Raw genomic sequence first — 17,460 nt, forward strand, 5'->3', positions numbered from 1 at the left:
GTCAAAACAGAAAAGCCAATGGAACAGAACTGAGAACCAAGAAATAAATCCACACATACATGATCAATTAATCTACCTCAAATGAGGCAAGAATATACAATAGGAAAAAGACCATCTCTTCAATAAATGGTGTTGGGCTTTAGCTGTTCCTGCCCCTTCCAGGCCTTGCCTTTCTAGCCTCTTCAGCTGGGGAGGAGCCACCCCTTCCCTCTCTCCAGCAGCACTCACCCAGGAAGAACCACCCTCTCCACAGTGATGCCTCACTTTCTGCCAACCCCCAGTTCCCTCTCCGCAGCCAAGCTTGTCATTGGCCCTCAGGGCTGAGAATAAAAGTAGTGAGTAGAAAAAAAAATAAAATAAATGGTGTGGGGAGGTTGTGCAATTATATGGAAAAGAATGAAACTGAATCCCTATCTTAACATCATACCCAAAAATCAACTCAAATGGATTAAAGACTTGAATATAAGACCTGAAACCATAAAAGTCCTCAAAGATAACATAAGCAGTGAGTTCCCTGACATCAGTCTTAGCAACAATTTTTGGATTTGACTCCACAGGCAAGGGCAACAAAAGCAAAAATAAACAAATGGGACTATATCAAACTAAAAACGTTTTTGCAGAGCAAGCACTCAAGAAATCAAAAGGGCAACTTACTGCATCTGCCTTGGGCTCAGGGCATGATCCTGGAATCCCGGGATCAAGTCCTATGTCAGGCTCCCCACATGGAGCCTGCTTCTCCATTTGCCTGTGTCTCTGCCTCTCTCTTGGTGTCTCTCATGAATAAATAAAATCTTAAAAAAAAAAAAAAAAAAAAGGCAACTTACTGAATGGAAGAAAATATTTGCAAATCATATATGTGATAAGGGGCTAATTTCTAAAATATATAAAGAACAATAGCTAAAACAAAAAATCTGATTTAAAATGAACAGAAGGAGAGATGGGAAAAAATTTAAAAATTAAATGCACAGATGGTTTGAGTGGACATTTTTCCAAAGACATACTAATGACCAACAAGCACATGAAAAGCTGCTCAGTATCACAGAAATGTACATCACAACCACAATGAGCTATCACCTCACAGAATGGCTATTATCAAAAAATAACAAACGTGTTGACAATGATGTGGAGAAAAGCAAACACTTGAGCACTGGTGGTGAGAATGTAAATTGGTACAGCCATTATGGAGAAAAGTATGGAAGTTGCTCAAAAAATTAAAATAACCACCATATGATCCAGCAATTCCACTCTGGGTTTTTATTCCAAGAAAACAAAAACACGCCCCTGTTCACTGCAGCATTATTTACAATAGCCAAGATATAGGACAAACTAAGTGTCCATTGATAAATGAATGGATAAATAAGATGTGTGTGTGCATGTGTATATATGTATATGTATATATATTATACACACGTATACATGCTTACATATATATTAGATACAATATATACATATATATGCAAATATATATATATATATACATACATAGAATGGACTATTACTCAGCCATAAAACAATGAAATCTTGCCATCTGTAACAATATGGATGGACTTTGAGGGTATTATGCTAAGTGAAGTAAGTCAGAAAAAGAAAAATACCCTATGATTTTACTTACATATGGAATCTGAAAAACAAAACCAGACATATAGATAACAGAGAACAGACCGATGGTTGCCAGAAAAGAGTATGGTAGGGGGATGGGCGATATGGGTAAAGGGCATCAAGAGGTTTAAACTCCCAGTTAAAAAATAAACAAGTCATGGAGATGTACTGTACAACATGGGGAATGTGGTCAATAATATTGTATTAAATTTGGTGACAGATGGGGACTAGACTTGTGGTCATTTTGCAATGTATATAAATGTTGAATCACTATGGTTGTACACCTAAAACTAATATGATACTGTATTTCAACAATAATACTTTAATTTAAAAAAATGTGAGCTTTCTCAGAAATGAAAACATGTTCACAAAGAGGTTTGCATAAGACTATTTATGGCTATTTATATTTATAGGGCTTATTCATAATAGCCCAAAACTGGAAACACCCATACATCTACTGGAGAATGGATAAAGAAATTGTGATATATTCATACAATGGAATATTACTCAGCAATAAAAACGAATAGGTTCACATTAGTCAAAAACATGACTAAAGAATATAGACACTAAAAAGTGCATACTAGTTGGTGACACTTATGTGAAATCCAAGTACAGACAAAACTATGGGGCTAGAATTAAGGAGGTTGCAGGGGGTGGGTAGGTGCAGGGTAGTTAACTATAAATATAAAGGGACATGAGGGAATTTTCTGGGGGTGATGTTCATTATCTTGTTCTGGATTATTATATAGGTGTATGTTGTTGAAATTCACCAAATAGGACACCTAAGATCTGTGCTTTTTATTGTATGTTAAGGATAATTCAACCAATAAAATTTGTTTTAAACCAAAGGTGAGAGAGCTGGTGGGAATAACCACCTGTCATTAGGCTTCACTAATAACTGATCTCAAGCACTCATTTCTACGCTCAAGAACCCAAAATGACTCCTGTGTCACTTACCCTGTCAAATCCATACCCTCATTCTGCTCTTCTCCGTACTGAACCTCCTCCCTAACTTCTACTTCGCACCCAGCCCAGGTGATCGGCTCGCTGTCCCGGGCAGCTAATACGCTCTCTCCTACCCGAGTCTCCTTGTGTCCTTACCCTGCCCGGATCTACTCGAGTTCTCTCTGCCCTTCAAGTGCCGTTCTAAATTAGGGAGCCTTCTTCCGAGAGGAACTCTTGATTAATCCTAGCCAATTTGCGCACCCCAAGATCCCTCTGCTTTTATGTTCCTTTATCGGACTGCTTCGATGCGTTAATACATTCCACGTACTCCCACAACAGAAGCAATTTTAATAAGATGGGCAGAGACGGTGGCTAGGGATCCCTCTGTATATCTCTGCAGAACCCCATTTAGAACCTGCATTAACCGGCCACACACTACCATGCAGACTGTGAAGATCACACGGTATCCAGACAAGGGCAAATAGATACTGAACGAAGGACCAAGGGGAATGGGAGCTTCAGGGGAGCTGAGGCCCTGCAGGGGCCTAGGTGGGCTGCTGGCTTTTCTTCTTCTAAGCACGCGGTAGGTTCAGCAGGGCAGGTGCTCGTACCCACCAAGACAGCAAGTGGCTGAGAACGAGGTCCCATCCTCTTTGTGCTCGGCCTTCCCTCCAGTGAGGAAACGGCCAGCACTACTCTGAAAGGAGCGGAGCCTCTTCCAGGCGCCCAGTTCTCCATTATTACGGGGAGGACCGGATCCCGATCCCGATCCCGATCCCGATCCCGATCCCGAGGAGGAAAAGTGAGGAGGGAGCATTTAAGGCCAAGGAGGCACTCAAGCGTCTTCCCATAGATTTACACCCAACACGTAAGCAGGAAGGCAAATTACAAACACCAAGGCTCCCAACCACAGACACACGTGCACGCCCAGCCCCACAGACGCAGACGCGCATGCCCGTGGCGCCGCGCGCACCTACTTAGTTGTCCCCGCTCTAGATGCCCCCGTTCCACCCCGTCTCGGCCCCGCGCGGCCCCTCCCGCCCCGGAGCCCGGGAGGCTCACCGAGCGGGACCCGAGCCGGCCCGAGGACGGCGCCTCTCCGGAGGGGGAGGGGAGGCCCTCCCCAGCCGGGCGGAAGCGGCGCTCTCCGGCCGGGCGGCCTCGGCTCTCGTCCTGGGAACATCTGGCGGGGCTGGGAGGGGCGCGCATCCAGGGCGGACGCGGATTGGCTGCGCCGAGGGAGGGGGCGGGGTCTGGGCGAGGGGCGGGGCCCACTGGCCCCTTTAAAGCCTTGACATCAAGAGGCGGCCCCAGCACCCCCTTCTTCTGCCCCCCGCCCCCGAGCCGCGGCCATGGACCCGGCGGATCCGGCCTGCCCTGGCCCAGCCCGACACCTGATTTCGGTGAGTGCCGGGCCGACGTGGGATTTAAAGGGCGCGAGCGGAGCCCCGGGAGCTGCGGGCTGGGGGTGGGCGGTTTGAAGGGTACGGCTCTCGTGGCAGCCTCGGGTCGGAGGGGGCGGCGCGCCTTCCCGCCCCGTCCTCGCCGCCCGCCCCTCCCTCCCCCCCTCCCTCCCTCCCGCCGCACTGTCCCGGGGGGGTCCGGCTGCGACTCTGTCCACCCCCACCCCACCCCCTCCCGCCCCCCGCGCCCTCCTCGCGCACACTCCATGGCCCCGGAAGGGAAACTTTCGGGACAGGGGGATGTTCCGGGGGCCGGTCTCCCTCCCTCTTTGAAAGCGCTGACCTTGCCCCAGCTGCGCACCCCACCCCACCCGCAGCCCCCCGTCCGGGTGCCGCTTAGCGGTGCCTGGTTGTTGCGCGCGGGGTGGGGGGGGGGGCTCGCCCCAAAGCGCAGGCGCGGAGCCGAGCCCTGGGCTCCTCTTCGCCCTCCTTGCAGTCCCCGTGGCCTGGGGCGGTAGGGCGTGGGGAGGATGGGGAGAGGCGGGGAGACCGGGGTCTCTAGGAACAATCCTTTGGTGGCTTTGAGGGGCTGCGGGAAAGAAGGAGGGGGGGCGGCAGGCTGAACACTAAAGAGAGGCTGAGGGAGGGAGAAGGGCTGGACCGGGTGTGGGGCCAGGGCAGCGCCTGCAGGAAAGGCTCTCTGGGTCCTGGCTGCGGTGCCAGAAGAATGCAGAGAATGTATCTGTGCCCGACACTCCCCTGGCCTAGGCCGAGTGGAAGAGCGGCTCACCAAACCCCAGCCCCCTTCTCCTTATTCTGGGCCCAAGGCCCTGGGTCTCCAGCCCTGGCACTGCCCCAAGGGCGCAGAGGGCCCGCACCTCCCGCAGGCCTGATATTCCAGGTTCTCAGCGCTCTCCACCCCGCCTGCCAGCTGCTTCTTAAATGCTCGCCTGAGGAACCGGGGGTCTTAGCCTGATGGGTTCCTGGGTGTTAAGGCAAATCTCTCTTATTCCCTCCCAGCCTCCCTCTCCCTCCCCTTGGGTCCTCCTGCCTAAGCACAGTTGTCCGCCAGAGGTAGTGGCTGGAGGCAGTTGCCTGGGACAGGGGTGGTACTGGGAGATGATAGAGGGAGTCAGTGTCTAACCATTCTATGGTCAGTACTCAATGGGAAAGAATGAACCCAACCAAACCCTGTCGTGCAAGACCCCTTGTCTTTCCAGAAGGGAGACACAAAATTCACTTCTCATATTGGTTCCCTGTCTTTCTAGGAACAGCCTAGGGTTAGTGGGTGTCCTACTTGAGAGAAACATGTGTATTCCTGTCTATAGTCCCACATAGTTCAACTTTGTTTTCAAAGTCTGTGGTCTGTGCATGAGGTGGCTCAGGCCTTCCAAGCATCTTTCTTCAGCTTAGGTCTTTGGAACAGATTGGGAACCTGGAGAGGCAGATGGCCTGGGTCGCAGGGAAGAAGGCTGTTCCACAGTGGGCAGAAACCAATGTATATGAGGAGCAGGCCGCTATCACTGTGCACAAGGAGTCAGAAGCACTGGCCCCTGCTTTTCCCAGCTTGCTGTGTGACTTTGGCCAAGACAGTTTGCCTCTCTGGGGCTCTTTTCCCTCCTCTGTAAAATTCAGCACTTGGACTGGAAAGCTGTAACGTTCCCTTCCACTTTTTGACATTGCATGATTCCCCTGATCAGTGAATCTGAAAGGGAGAAAGGTCCTCTGGCAGGTGACTTAGTTTGAGGAGGGAGGTGTTGGGTGATGAGGTTCTAAATCACAGTTACTTAGGACTAGAACCTTGGGTGGAGGGGGGGGTACAGACTCACTTATTCTGCCTAAGAATAGTCATTGTCTTTCTCACCCCTGGTGGTTTGGGGGATGAACTCTTGCTGGCTGGGGTTTGGCCCACCCATCAAGGCCTCTGCTGAGACATCCTGGCAGGCCAGTCTTTGAGTTGGGTCTTTGGGGAGGAGTTAAGGGAAGGGTAGGCAGCCAAGGGCCAGCCGGGTAAGCAGATTCCCAGGAGACAGTTTGCATCTCAGCTGTTGGGACTTGTTTTAGGATCTGAGCCAGGGAGCACACACAGTACACTCATCCACCCTCTTATGGGGAGAGGACAAGAGCCCCTTTGCTGTTGCCCATCTCACTCCCTGGCCCTGCTCACCTCACCTGTGCACTCACACCCCTCAGGCCCAAGGCAGTGGGCTTAAGAAGTTCTCCCTGCTGCGAGCCAGCCCAGCCAGCCTCCCAGGTCCTTCCATGGAAGCCAGGCAGCAGGGAGAAACTGCCCCGGCCCCACCTCTCCCGGCCTCCTTCCCTCCTGGGGGTATGGTTTCTCAGGAGTCAGGCTCTCCAGGTTGGGACTTGCTCTCTAGCCCAAGAGCCAAAGGCCTTCACGTTTCCCTTGTTTGTTTTCATCCTTGATCTCCCAGGTGCCAGGGGGGGGATGTTAGAGGAGGTGGTGGTTAGGGAGACTGTGGGATTGGTTGGAGGTGGGACACGTTCTCTGCATTGCTTTTCCCTTTGCTAGCTCTGCTGGGCCTGGGGGGCCCTCTCCGCGGGCCCCGGTGCCCCTGGACTGGAGCTGCAGCGGGAGGTGTTTAGGCTAGAGCCCCAGGGAAACCTTCCTCACTTGGAGGAGCCCCTGGAATGGAGAATGGAAGCTCCCGGGGAGGTCAGTTTCCCAGAAAGTGGTTAATGGTGGAGTCCCTGTCAGAGTGAAGGATGCGGCTGTTGCTAGGCAGAGGCTGCTGTTTCCTCTTGGGGTGTGGCTCCGAGGCTGGCCAGCCAGAGGCCCCGTTAGAAACAGGAGGAGAAGGACCCTTGCCTGAGAGCTGAAGAGGGGACCCCGGCCCCATCAGCTCTGGGTCACCACAACTGCTTCTCTTGGAACAAATGCCACTTCTGGCCCTGCCTCCCCTGCGCCTCCCCCACTTCCCCGCCACTACCAGTCTGCTCCACAATCCTCGCCCGAACCTGGCAGGCTCTTCCAGCCCCAGTCTGGCTGCACTAATGGACTGATTGGATTTTCTATACTTGGAGTTTGGGATTTCTGATTGAACATGCAAATTTATGTAAATCAATCTGGGATCTGCCGCCACATCAAAACAACATAGAGTCATAGGCTGGAAGGGATCCTAGAGACATCTAGTCCAACGCCCTCGTGTTAAAAATGGGGAAACTGAAGTCCAGAGGGGGAAGTGATTCATACGATGATGAGTGTCAGTGGCAGGGCTCCTGACTCTGGTCTGGTGTTCTACACGGTCCCACTCTGCCTTGATTTCTCATGCATGAAGGGCCTGGCCTAGTTGACAGCAGAAAGGGCAGTTCCTGAACCTGAGACCGTGAAGAGTGCGACCCTTGGAGGGTCAGAGTGTCTGCTCAGGGCCTCCCAGGGGCTCTGGTCACATCTAACATGCTGAAGAAAAATAACTTCCTATCCCTTAGAACAACTCCCTTGTTTTTCCCCAGGCCCTGCCCTGGAAGGTTGGAGTACAGGGTCACTGGTGGCTGCCTGGCTTGGCCCTTGTGGCTTCTTCCCCAGAACTGAGGTTGCATCTGCTCCAGCTTCCCTCCCTGTACCAAGCACGTAGTAGGCTTTGGCTGGCTCTGCACAGGCAATGCTTCCATCTTTACCCTCCCATCCTCATTTGCGTCGCTGCTGCTTCCCTCTCTGGCCAGGGTGGGAAAAGATCTTTAGTCTTTTGGGACTCGTTGCCTACCCTCCCCTGCCCTTGCTATAAGAAGGATATCATTATTTTGGGATTGGTGCCAGAGTTTGAGATTGGGCTGCAAAGGTGGGCTTGGGTTGCTAAGAAGTAGCCTTCCCACTTCTTGACACGTTTTTTATCTGATCCACCACCCCCCCAGCTGCAGGGTGCCCCGGGTTCCCACTTCGCGGACCGTGCCTGTGGCGTGGGGCTGTTTGGAGGGCTGAGCCCTCACTTACCCCGTAGTGCCTGCATGCCTCGTGGAGATGGCAGAGATGCTCAGAGCAGCTGTTGGCCTGCTCTGCGGTACTTTGGCAGAGGGAGTGTATGGGCTCAAGATCAGAGGCCCGGACTCCCAGCCGAGACCACCACCAGGCCCTGCTGCGGCCTGGGGAGGGGGCTTGGGATGCATCTGGGGTCTTCCTCCCCTTCATCCCAAACCCAGGCCCGGCTGACTCTGAAAGGAGAGCCCGCATCTTCAACACCTTCCCCAAACACAGCAGGTATGGAGCAGCACCCTCGGCTCCTCTGTCCTTAGTTCTGTGTGAGGGGATAGTCTCCCTGCGCCTCAGTTTCCCAGCCGGGGCTGATGGATGAATAACACATCATCGCTGGGTGTGGCACCTGCTCAGTAATTGCCATTTTCCCAGCCCTGGGAGTTACACGGATGAAAGAGGCCCGAGGAGGCCAGGCTGTTATTAAGGGGAATTAGCACTGCTATTATTACTGATTTCTAAAAGTCCAGCAGCCACTGAGAAGAGCCCAGTCAGGCACGGCTCCCAGGACCTGATGGCAGACCTTGAGCCCTGATTTCTCCAGTACTACCCAAGCTTTTTATTTATTTATTAAAATATTTTTTTTATTTATTCATGAGAGACACAGAGAGAGAGAGAGAGAGAGGCAGAGACACAGGCAGAGGGAGAAGCAGGCTCCATGCAGGGAGCCCGATGTGGGACTCGATCCTGGTACCCTGGGATCATGCCCTGGGCCGAAGGCAGACATTCAACCGCTAAGCCACCCAGGCGTCCCTCACCAAGCTTTCTAAAATGTCTATATGGATCTATAGATCTATATGGATATAGATATTTTAAAGAGAGACGACTCCATTCTGCTTCTCGTGCTGATGCCTGCAAGGCTTGAGGGGTGCTGCTTGGGGCAGCGGTCTCCAGCTCTCACTCTCCTGCAGGGCTTGAAATTGACCATCCCTGATGACCCTCTGGGTAGAAGAATGATGAGGTGGTTCCTAGCTGGGACGCTGAGGGGCCCCAGAGCTCCTGGGTTGTGGCCCTGGGGTTCTCAGCAGGCACTGTTCCTATGGGCTGATTCATTTCACCCCCGGCTGGCTTGATGTGGGGGCTGTAATTGGTCCGTCTGTGTGAGGATCTGTTGAGACACCCCCAGAACCTGCCTGAAGCAGCTGCAGGAACTTCCAGGTATCATTTACCCCAACTTACTCCCACTGCCCCAAACTCTCCCCTTGCCCACCTCTGCCCCTGCCCTTTGGGGTCTAGAATGAGCCCAGCTCTTACCCAAGAGGAAGTGGCCCTGACCAACTTCTGAACAGTTTGGTGTAACCATCCCATACCACAGCCTAGGGGTGGAAGGGCCTCTCTCCTAGGCCAAGGGGAGCTTTATGGGAAGGAAAGGACTGAAGACTGGCGTCCTTTGGACAGCGTCCCCACACTGATCTAGCCAGCCCTCCTCACCTCTCTCTCCCTTGTCCCGAGGGCCTAGTCCCTACTTCCTAATATGGGAAGAGACTAGATAGCCCCAGGTGGGAGTGGCTTTAGAAATCACTTGCGCAGGTGGTTGTTCCTTCTAACATTTTTTTTTAAGTTTTATATTTTAGTTTTGCACTAGACTTTAAAAAAATAGAGCCCAAAAATCAAAATGGTACAAAAAGGTATATGTTGAGAAACTGTGCTCCCACCTCCACCCCATTTTCCCTCCACAATACTCACTTATTAGTTTCCTACATATCCCTCAAGAATGTCCTTACACAAAACAATATAAATATAAATATATATTCTTATTTTTTCCCCCTCATCCAAAAGATAGCAGATAGCATATACGGTCTTCCTCTGTTACCTGTTGGCCATATCTGGGTGTGCGTGGCTTTCTCCTGCCACCTTCTGTTACGTCTCTGGTTTCCGATTGTTACTGCCCACCTTGGGGTCACCAGTTGATCCCAGGCCGTGAGCAGGATTTGTTCACCATCATATACTAAACTTCATTCAGACACCAAGGTCTAACCCAGCCTCTGAGGACTTCTCGAGCTACGGCCAACAGTTACTGTGTGCTGGGTGTCGTGCTAGACTCTGGGAGTGCAGTAATGATCCAAAAAATCTACCTTAATCAAATAATTCAACAACTATAGAATTACAGCCATGATGAAGGCTACAAAGGAAGGGCGTAGACTGTAAGAGCAAGCAATCAGAAGGCCCGATCCGCCGTAGCATGGGTGAGCGTGCGCGTGTGTGGGGTGAGGGAGGCACGTGGCACGGCCCGGCGTGAAGCTGGGGGAGTCTGGGGCCAGGACTGTGAATATAGTACATGTGATCTGGAAAACTGGGTTTTTAACTTGACTTCTGTGGCTTCTCTTATCCGCTTTCTGCCTGTCTGTGGGATGTCCTGGGCCACTTGAGGTTTATGGTGTCCAAAACAAGAAACCCCTTCTCTGCCAGATGGTGCTGATAGTGCCTCCTCCCCACCCCCACTGCCCGGCGTCTATCCCCAGCTCCGGGCCTGCAGGCTGCTGCAGCTAGAGCCTTCCTTCCCCTGTCGGCCGAAGGGAAGTTGGGGGGTGTTTGCTCCTCACTTCCTCTCTAGACGGCACCTCACTTCCTGTCCCTGGGGCTAGAAGAAGGCTAAAGCTCTTGGCTTAGCTGACCCTTCCTTCTCCCTACTCTCACCCCCACCCCACCCCCACCCCCCGCCTTCCTGGGAAGCCTTTGGGCCCTGTAGGAGGAAGGCAGAATGTAAACCAAGGGCTTCTCCCTAAAAGCCCTGCCCAGTGCCTTACCTTCAACCCCCTACCCCACACGAGGGGACCTGTCTTCCCAGCTGCAATCCCTGTCCAGAAATGATCTCATCCTTCTATGCCCTGCAGAAGAGAGAAGTCAGAGAGCGCTCACCCCACTTTACGGGTAGGAAAACTGAGTCCCAGAAGGGGTCTAGGCTTCACTCAGCGTCACTCAGTATGGCTAAGCCAGGACCGGAATCCAGGGAGCCTCCCTCCCATTTGTGGGCACAAGAGCAGAGTCCAGTGAGGGCTTGTGGGTGAGCCAGAGCTACTTAGCGTTCCCACAGAAGGCTACTTGCTTCCTGCCAGAGCTGGCAGCTTAGGAGGTCACCTCCACACTCTGGCCACATGGCACCCACTGAGTCAACACTGAAGCTGCCTGGATGTGGACGGCACTTGGCCAGCCAAAGCCTGTTCCCCTTTGAAGGAAGAGGCCAGGATGGGAACCTGGGGGCCCAGTGGTGTAGCCTACAGGTACAGCCTGAGAGCCAACAGGCTGTGTGGCCTTCCAGGCCCTCTTCCTCTTGGGTCTGAGAGCAGAGAGCTGATGTTCCAGTAGTCAACTCAGCAGTCGCCTCCCCGACTGCCTCCAGGAGCCTCTGTGCCTCAGCTCTTCCTGTGGGACCCAGCACGTGTCTCTGGTTACACCCCGGGTGCTGCAAATATGCTGACTCTGCTATTGGTCCGGGAGATAGGAGAGGAGTTAGTAGCTGCCATGGGCCGGGGGCCCAGGAAACACTCACCTTCAAATGCCCTTCAGTCCAGCTGCACTGAGTCATTGCATTTCCGTGCACACCCCCAGATTTCTGCTTCCTTCTGTTTATGCCAGCCTTTTGCCTAGAATGACCCCCTTGCCGTTCCCATGTACCTAAACCCCACTGCTCTCTAAAGCCTCAGTTCACCCGATGCCTTAAATTCTGAAAAACTGTTCCAGCTGCAGCTTAATATTTCTCCCCTGATCTTTAAAGTTCTCCAAAAGACTTCCCTCGTGGAACATCCTTCACAGTACAGCTATTACCTGCATGTAATTATGTCCCCTGCTAGACTGAAAGCCCCAGGAAGACAGAAGAGCTGATCCATCTCTGAATTGTCCTCCAGTACCCAGCATTGTGCCTCCTATTGAGTGATCTGTTTGGAAATACCTACAGAATGAACAGATTAGCCCCATTTGCCAGAGGGAGTCCCCAAGGCCTGAGAGGGGATTGAGGGCTTGGATAAGGTCATATCAGCGTTGGGTCCAAAGCTGAAAATGTCTCTTGCGCACCTCTCAGCATGGTTTGTCATATGGGCCCTCAGAGCCTTGTGGGTGGGGGCCTGTTGGGGTTCTTTAAGAGAACCTGATGAGGGGCAGCCCCGGTGGCTCAGTGGTTTAGCGCAGCCTTCAGCCCAGGGCCTGATCCTGGAGACCTGGGATCAAGTCCCAAGTCTGGTTCCCTGCAGGGAGCCTGCTTCTCCCTCTGCCTGTGTCTCTGCCTCTCTCTCTGTGTCTCTCATGAATAAATAAATAAAATCTTAAAAAAAAAAAAAATAAGAGAACCTAATGTGCCCACTGTCCCTTTTTTCTGGTCTTGGTTCTGTCTGGAATGAAAAGAGATCATCAGGTTCAGGGCTTCACTGGCAGAAGCAATGTACTGGCAGAAAGTTTGGGGTGAGGGGAGTACAGAAGTGCAGGCAGGCTCCTCTGCAGGGAGCTCCCCTTCTAACAGCACAGGAAGTCCCCTCTTCCTCCAGGGGAGGACCAGACAACTGGACGCATTTCAGTTGGAAATACTGCAGGAAGCACTTCAAGAAGACAGATCAGTGTGGGCTGCATCAGTTCAGGACAGTTTTGCAGGAGAATTGCTCTGGGGCCGGGGCAGGGCTTCAGGGCTGTGCTAAGGGGCTTGGGTCTGTCCTCAGCGTAGTCAGAGGTCATGGGAAGATTTGAGGCAGTAGGGAGACAAATCAGACTTGCAGTTTTAGAAAGATGATTGCTCTTGTAGAGCTCCCTGGAAAAGTGATGGTGGCAGGGAAAATACGAGTCTGGAACATCTTATGGTGCCAGGAAGTAAGCAGATGTTAAAAAGTAAATAAACTTTTTTAAATGGAGGAATGTTGAAAGAAGAAGAGCCAACCTGAAAGAGTTCTCAATGATCAAAGCTGGAATTTAAGCGATGAGACGAGTGATGATAATATTGGATTATAATCCAAAGAATAAAATATCTGTGAGTTCATGCTAATATAAATATGTAATTAAGTAAATCGGTGGCAGTGAAGGGACAGCTCTTCCTTACCGAAAACTTTAATTAATAAACGTAAAAGGAATGAGGGAAATAAAAAATTATCATTAGAACACTACAGTAATTGCTGTAAGCAAGATCCACCGATGAATCCTAAAATTAGTGGGTGAAAATTTAAGCAGAAACAGGATATTTGCATGGCCACAAAGTTTTGCCCCCCAACTGGTTACTAATTACAAAAGGAAAACTAGTAATTTTACAGTGGATAAACCCACTGGTAGAGACCACCTAACCAGGTGGTCAAGGTTAACCTCACCCATCATAAGACATCTCAGCATTATACCTCCTGGTATAATGCGCTGAGAGGGGCACATCATCGCTGTGGTGTTCTTTCCAAAAATTCATAACCTCAGTCTAACTGGAAAAAACATCGAGCAAACCCCAATAAGGGAACACTCTCCAAAATACTGATCCAATCAGTTCCCTTCCAAAATGTCAAAGTCATGAAAGACAAAGACTGAGGAACTATCATGAATCATGGGAGAAGAAGGAGATTTGGTGATTAACTACAATGTGGGATCCTGGATTAGATATTGGAATAGAAGATCAGTGGAAAAACTGGTAAGATTCAAATAAAGTCTGTGGTTTCATTTTTTTTTTTTAATTGTCCTTCTAAAGAAAGGTGGAGAACGGTGAGAACATGCTGTATCTGTTTTTTTTTTAAGTATGTGTGTGTATATAAACAATCATAAAAAACCACATAAAGTTTTAAAATACACACACACACCTAGAAGTAGAGGTGCAAGATGGCTGGGGAGAGAAGAGGAGCATCATAGACCAGGGGAGAGTCATCCAGGAGAAGGTGAAAGAAAGTGAAAGACATTAAGAAAGTGAAAAGACAACTTACAGAATAGGAAAATACTTGCAAGTAATATATCTTATAAGAGACTTGTACACAAAATATATTTTTAAAACCCTTACTGGGGTACCTGGGTGGCTCAGTCGGTTGAGTGTCTGCCTTTGGCTCGGATCATGATCTTGTAGTCCTGGGATTGAGCCCCGCATCAGGCTCCCTGCTCAGTGGGGAGCCTGCTTCTCCCTCTCCCTCTGCTGTTCCCCCTGCTTGTGCTCTCTCTCTGTCAAATAAATAAATAAAATCTTTAAAAAATAAAATAAAACCCTTACAGCTCAATTTAAAAACCCCCACAGAATCTGATTAAAAAGAGCAAAAGATCCAAATAGACATTTCTCCAGGGAAGATACATAAATGGCCAATAAGCACATGAAAAAACATTCAGCATCCTTAATTAGGGAAATATAAATCAAAATCATAATGAGGGATCACTTCACACTTACTAGGGTGACTAGAATCCAAAAATCAGACAATAACCAGTGGTGAGGACATGGAGAAAGGGAAACCTTCACACACTGCTGGCGGGACTGTAAAACGGTGCGTTCACTTTGGAAGACAGTTTGGCAGTTTATCCAAAATGTACACCTGAAGTCACCATGTGATCCAGCTAGTCCACTCCTAGGTGTGCACCCAAGAGGAGTGAGCACCTACATCCATACAAACACCTGCACACGGATGCTCACAGCAGTGTTATTCACGAGAGCCAAAAAGTGGAGACAGCCCAGATGTCCATCAACAGATGACTAGATAAACAGCGGGTGGCTTCCATACAATGGCATATTATTTGGCCATAAAAAGGAACGTAGTACTGATCCACGCTTGAGCATGGATGAACCTTGCAAACGTGGCGCAAGGGAAGGAAGCCAGTCTTGGAGACCACCTAGTACACGAGTCCATGCACATGAAATGTTAAGAGTAGGGAAATCTATAGGCAGAAAATAGGTCCCCTGGGGGGGGGTGCTAATTAAAGGGTAATGAAAATGTTCTAAGATTGCCACAATGGCATAGATCTGTGCCTGCACTACGAACCACCGAACTGCATACTTTAAATGGGTGAGTCATGTGGGATGTGAACTATGTCTAGAAGCTTAAAAAAGTCCAGGAGGAAGTGGTCACCAGAGGCACTTGTGCCTGAGAAGGCAACGGGGATGGAAAAATCTTGTTTGTATTTAGCATGGTAGCCGTTACTGCTGATGTTGGATCAGGTTGAGGAAGGAGTGAGACGTGAGGATGGGTTTTGTTGTTGTTTGTAGGGTGTGTGTGTGTGTGTGTGTGTGTGTGTGTGTGTGTGTTTGAGAAGTTTGGCTGTGGGAGGGCAGGAGGGGGACTGTCTAGGGAAATGTCAGGGGAAAATTATTTTTTAGAAGAAAGACACCTGAGAAGTTTTAAAGGCGGATGGGAGGGGCACCCAGGTGGCTCAGCAGATGAGTGTCTGCCTTTGGCTCAGGTCCTGATCCCCGGGGTCCTGGGATCGAGTCCCGCATCTGGCTCCCTGCATGGAGCCTGCTTCTCCCTCTGCCTGTGTCTCTGCCTCTTTGTGTCTCTCATGAATAAATAAATAAAATCTTTAAAAAAAAATAAAATGGGCAGGTGGGAAAGGTCCCTTCAGGAGGTAAATAGCGAAGGCCTGAGTGGGAGTGGGCTGGGGCAGGAAGGACTGGCCTTGCCTTAGAAGATGGCAGCCCCTTTGCTGTGATGGGAGGAGGTGGGGAGGTACAAGTGTTCGATGGGGCTGGGAGGACTGACAGTAATAGGAGATTTGAAGGGTTTTCCCTTTGCTGGCTTTAATCCTCTGGGGAAATGAGGGCAGACAATTGAGGAGAGTGGAGTGGGTGTGAAGTAGCCTTAGAAGATAAGAGTGCAACTCTCACTAAACCTTGGTGGGAGTGTCAGGAGAACTGATGAGCTGGCTGGGATGGCTTCCCTTTGGTGAGGAGAGAATAAGGAACAGTGTGAGCAAAAGCTGAGGACACAAGTCCTGCCCTATCCCCAACCTCTAGACTCTGGAAAAGAGCATTGACCTTGAAAGCCCAAGTCAAGGAATCCCAGGGATCGTCCAGTGCAGTAGGCCCTGGCTGCATGTGGTTACTTGTAGGCCCTGGCTGCGTGTGGTTACATAAATTTAAAATTCATTTCCTCAGGTGAACTAGCTACGTTTCATGGGCTCGAGAGCTACATGTAGCTGGTGGCTACCATATTGGAGAGCACAGAATAAACATTTCATCATCACAGAAAGAACTTTCTGTCCCCCCAGGGGACAACGCTGGTCTAGAAAAGTGATTCTCAAACTATTTTGGCCTGAGGACCTCTCCTACCTCTTAAAAGTTGAGTACCCCAAAAGAGCTTTGGTTTCTATAGGTTCTACCTATTGACCACTTACTGTTCTATAAATTAGAACTGAGGGTTTTATTTTATTTTATTTTTTTAGAACTGAGGGTTTTAAACATTTCATTGACTTAAAATAATAAACCCACATGTATGTTAGCATATGTTAACATATTTATGAAAAGTAACTATATATTTTCCAAAAGAAAAAAAGCAGTGAAAAGAATGGCATATATGTTCTTGTATATGTCACGTCTGACTTAATAAAAGGCAGCTGGATTCTCATATCTGCTTCTATATTCAGTCTGTTGTGATATCACGGATCATGTAGTCTCTGGAAAATGCGACTATATGCTCCTAAGAGAGTGAAACTTAAAAAAGCAAATGATGTCTTAGTAGTAGTATGAAAATAGTTTCAACTCTGTGAATTCCTTAGAAGAACATTAGGTTCCCTGGACCATCTTTTGAGAACCACTGTTGTAGAACAGCCTCCTTTTGGCATAAAGCAACTTGTCCCTGAGAGATTGAGTGATTTCCCTAAAGCCTCACAGCACATAAATTGTAGTGTTGGGACTAGACTCTAAATCTGCCTTTTGGCGAGAATGGGCCCAGCTAGGCTTTGGGGAGTGGAACCCCTGGCCATGTGGCCCTATAAGTAAACCCATTGTGTCTGTGTCTGAGCCCCTTCAGCTCCCCACTTCCAGCAGCTGCTTTGTTGTTGTTGTTGTTGTTGGGTTATGCCTGGACAAGGGGCATGAAGGAGCCGGGAGAGGGGAGGTAAGGGGTGTCGAAGTCTGTAAGACTTTGGGGCTCAGCGTGACTGCCCTTCCTCCTGCCTGCCTCGGAAGGGCAGGGGCAGGGGGCTGATGCTGCACCAAGGGCTGGAGGTTCTTGCAGTGCTCTCGAAGAGGAAGTTGGAAGGGGATGCTGGGGGCCCCTTCCCCATGGACACATGCCTCTCTGTAGGCCTATTGTGTCTTGGGGCCAGTTGTCTGGAGGAGGGAAGGAAATTCTTGTCTGTCCTCTTTCCCCGCGGGGGGTGGGGTTGTGGGGGGGCTGGTTGGAATTCTTAGGGCTAAAAGATGCTTTGGGCTGGGATTAAGGTGGCTACTTTGAGGCCAGGAATGCCCTGGGGCCTCAGTCCCTTTATCCCCTCACTCCCAACAGCCCAGGACTGATACTGTCTGGCAGGAGTGTTGGCTGTGGGGTGCAGAAGTTGCTGTTTACAAGTGGACTCTTGGGTGTGACGGGGATTCCAGAAAGCAGCTGGGGGATGGGGGGGGAGCAGGGGGGAACCGGTTGTTGTTACGGATGATTCTCT

General features: G+C 50.2%; 1 protein-coding gene and 1 long non-coding RNA gene across 4 annotated transcripts in view; one reads left to right on the forward strand and one right to left on the reverse strand.

Annotated features, from left to right (window-relative positions):
- LOC112678306 (uncharacterized) overlaps positions 1-3,728 on the reverse strand; it is a 33,856-nt gene extending 30,128 nt beyond the window's left edge. The window contains exons 1-2 of one of the 2 annotated variants that reach the window (XR_007406575.1): positions 3,607-3,722; positions 655-791 (exon numbers count right to left, since the gene is read on the reverse strand). This is a non-coding gene — a long non-coding RNA (uncharacterized LOC112678306). Of the gene's footprint in view, positions 1-654; positions 792-3,606 lie in introns of both variants that reach the window. The other variant, XR_007406576.1, reaches the window with a different exon arrangement.
- Positions 3,729-3,803: 75 nt separating this feature from the next.
- NCKAP5L (NCK associated protein 5 like) overlaps positions 3,804-17,460 on the forward strand; it is a 29,917-nt gene continuing 16,260 nt past the window's right edge. For both annotated transcript variants that reach the window (XM_025477565.3, XM_025477569.3), the window contains exon 1: positions 3,804-3,947. The gene's annotated coding sequence lies outside the window, so the exon portion shown is untranslated. The remainder of the gene's footprint in view (positions 3,948-17,460) is intronic.

Source organism: Canis lupus, chromosome 27 (assembly GCF_003254725.2).
Source record: "Canis lupus dingo isolate Sandy chromosome 27, ASM325472v2, whole genome shotgun sequence".
Lineage (NCBI taxonomy): Eukaryota > Metazoa > Chordata > Mammalia > Carnivora > Canidae > Canis > Canis lupus.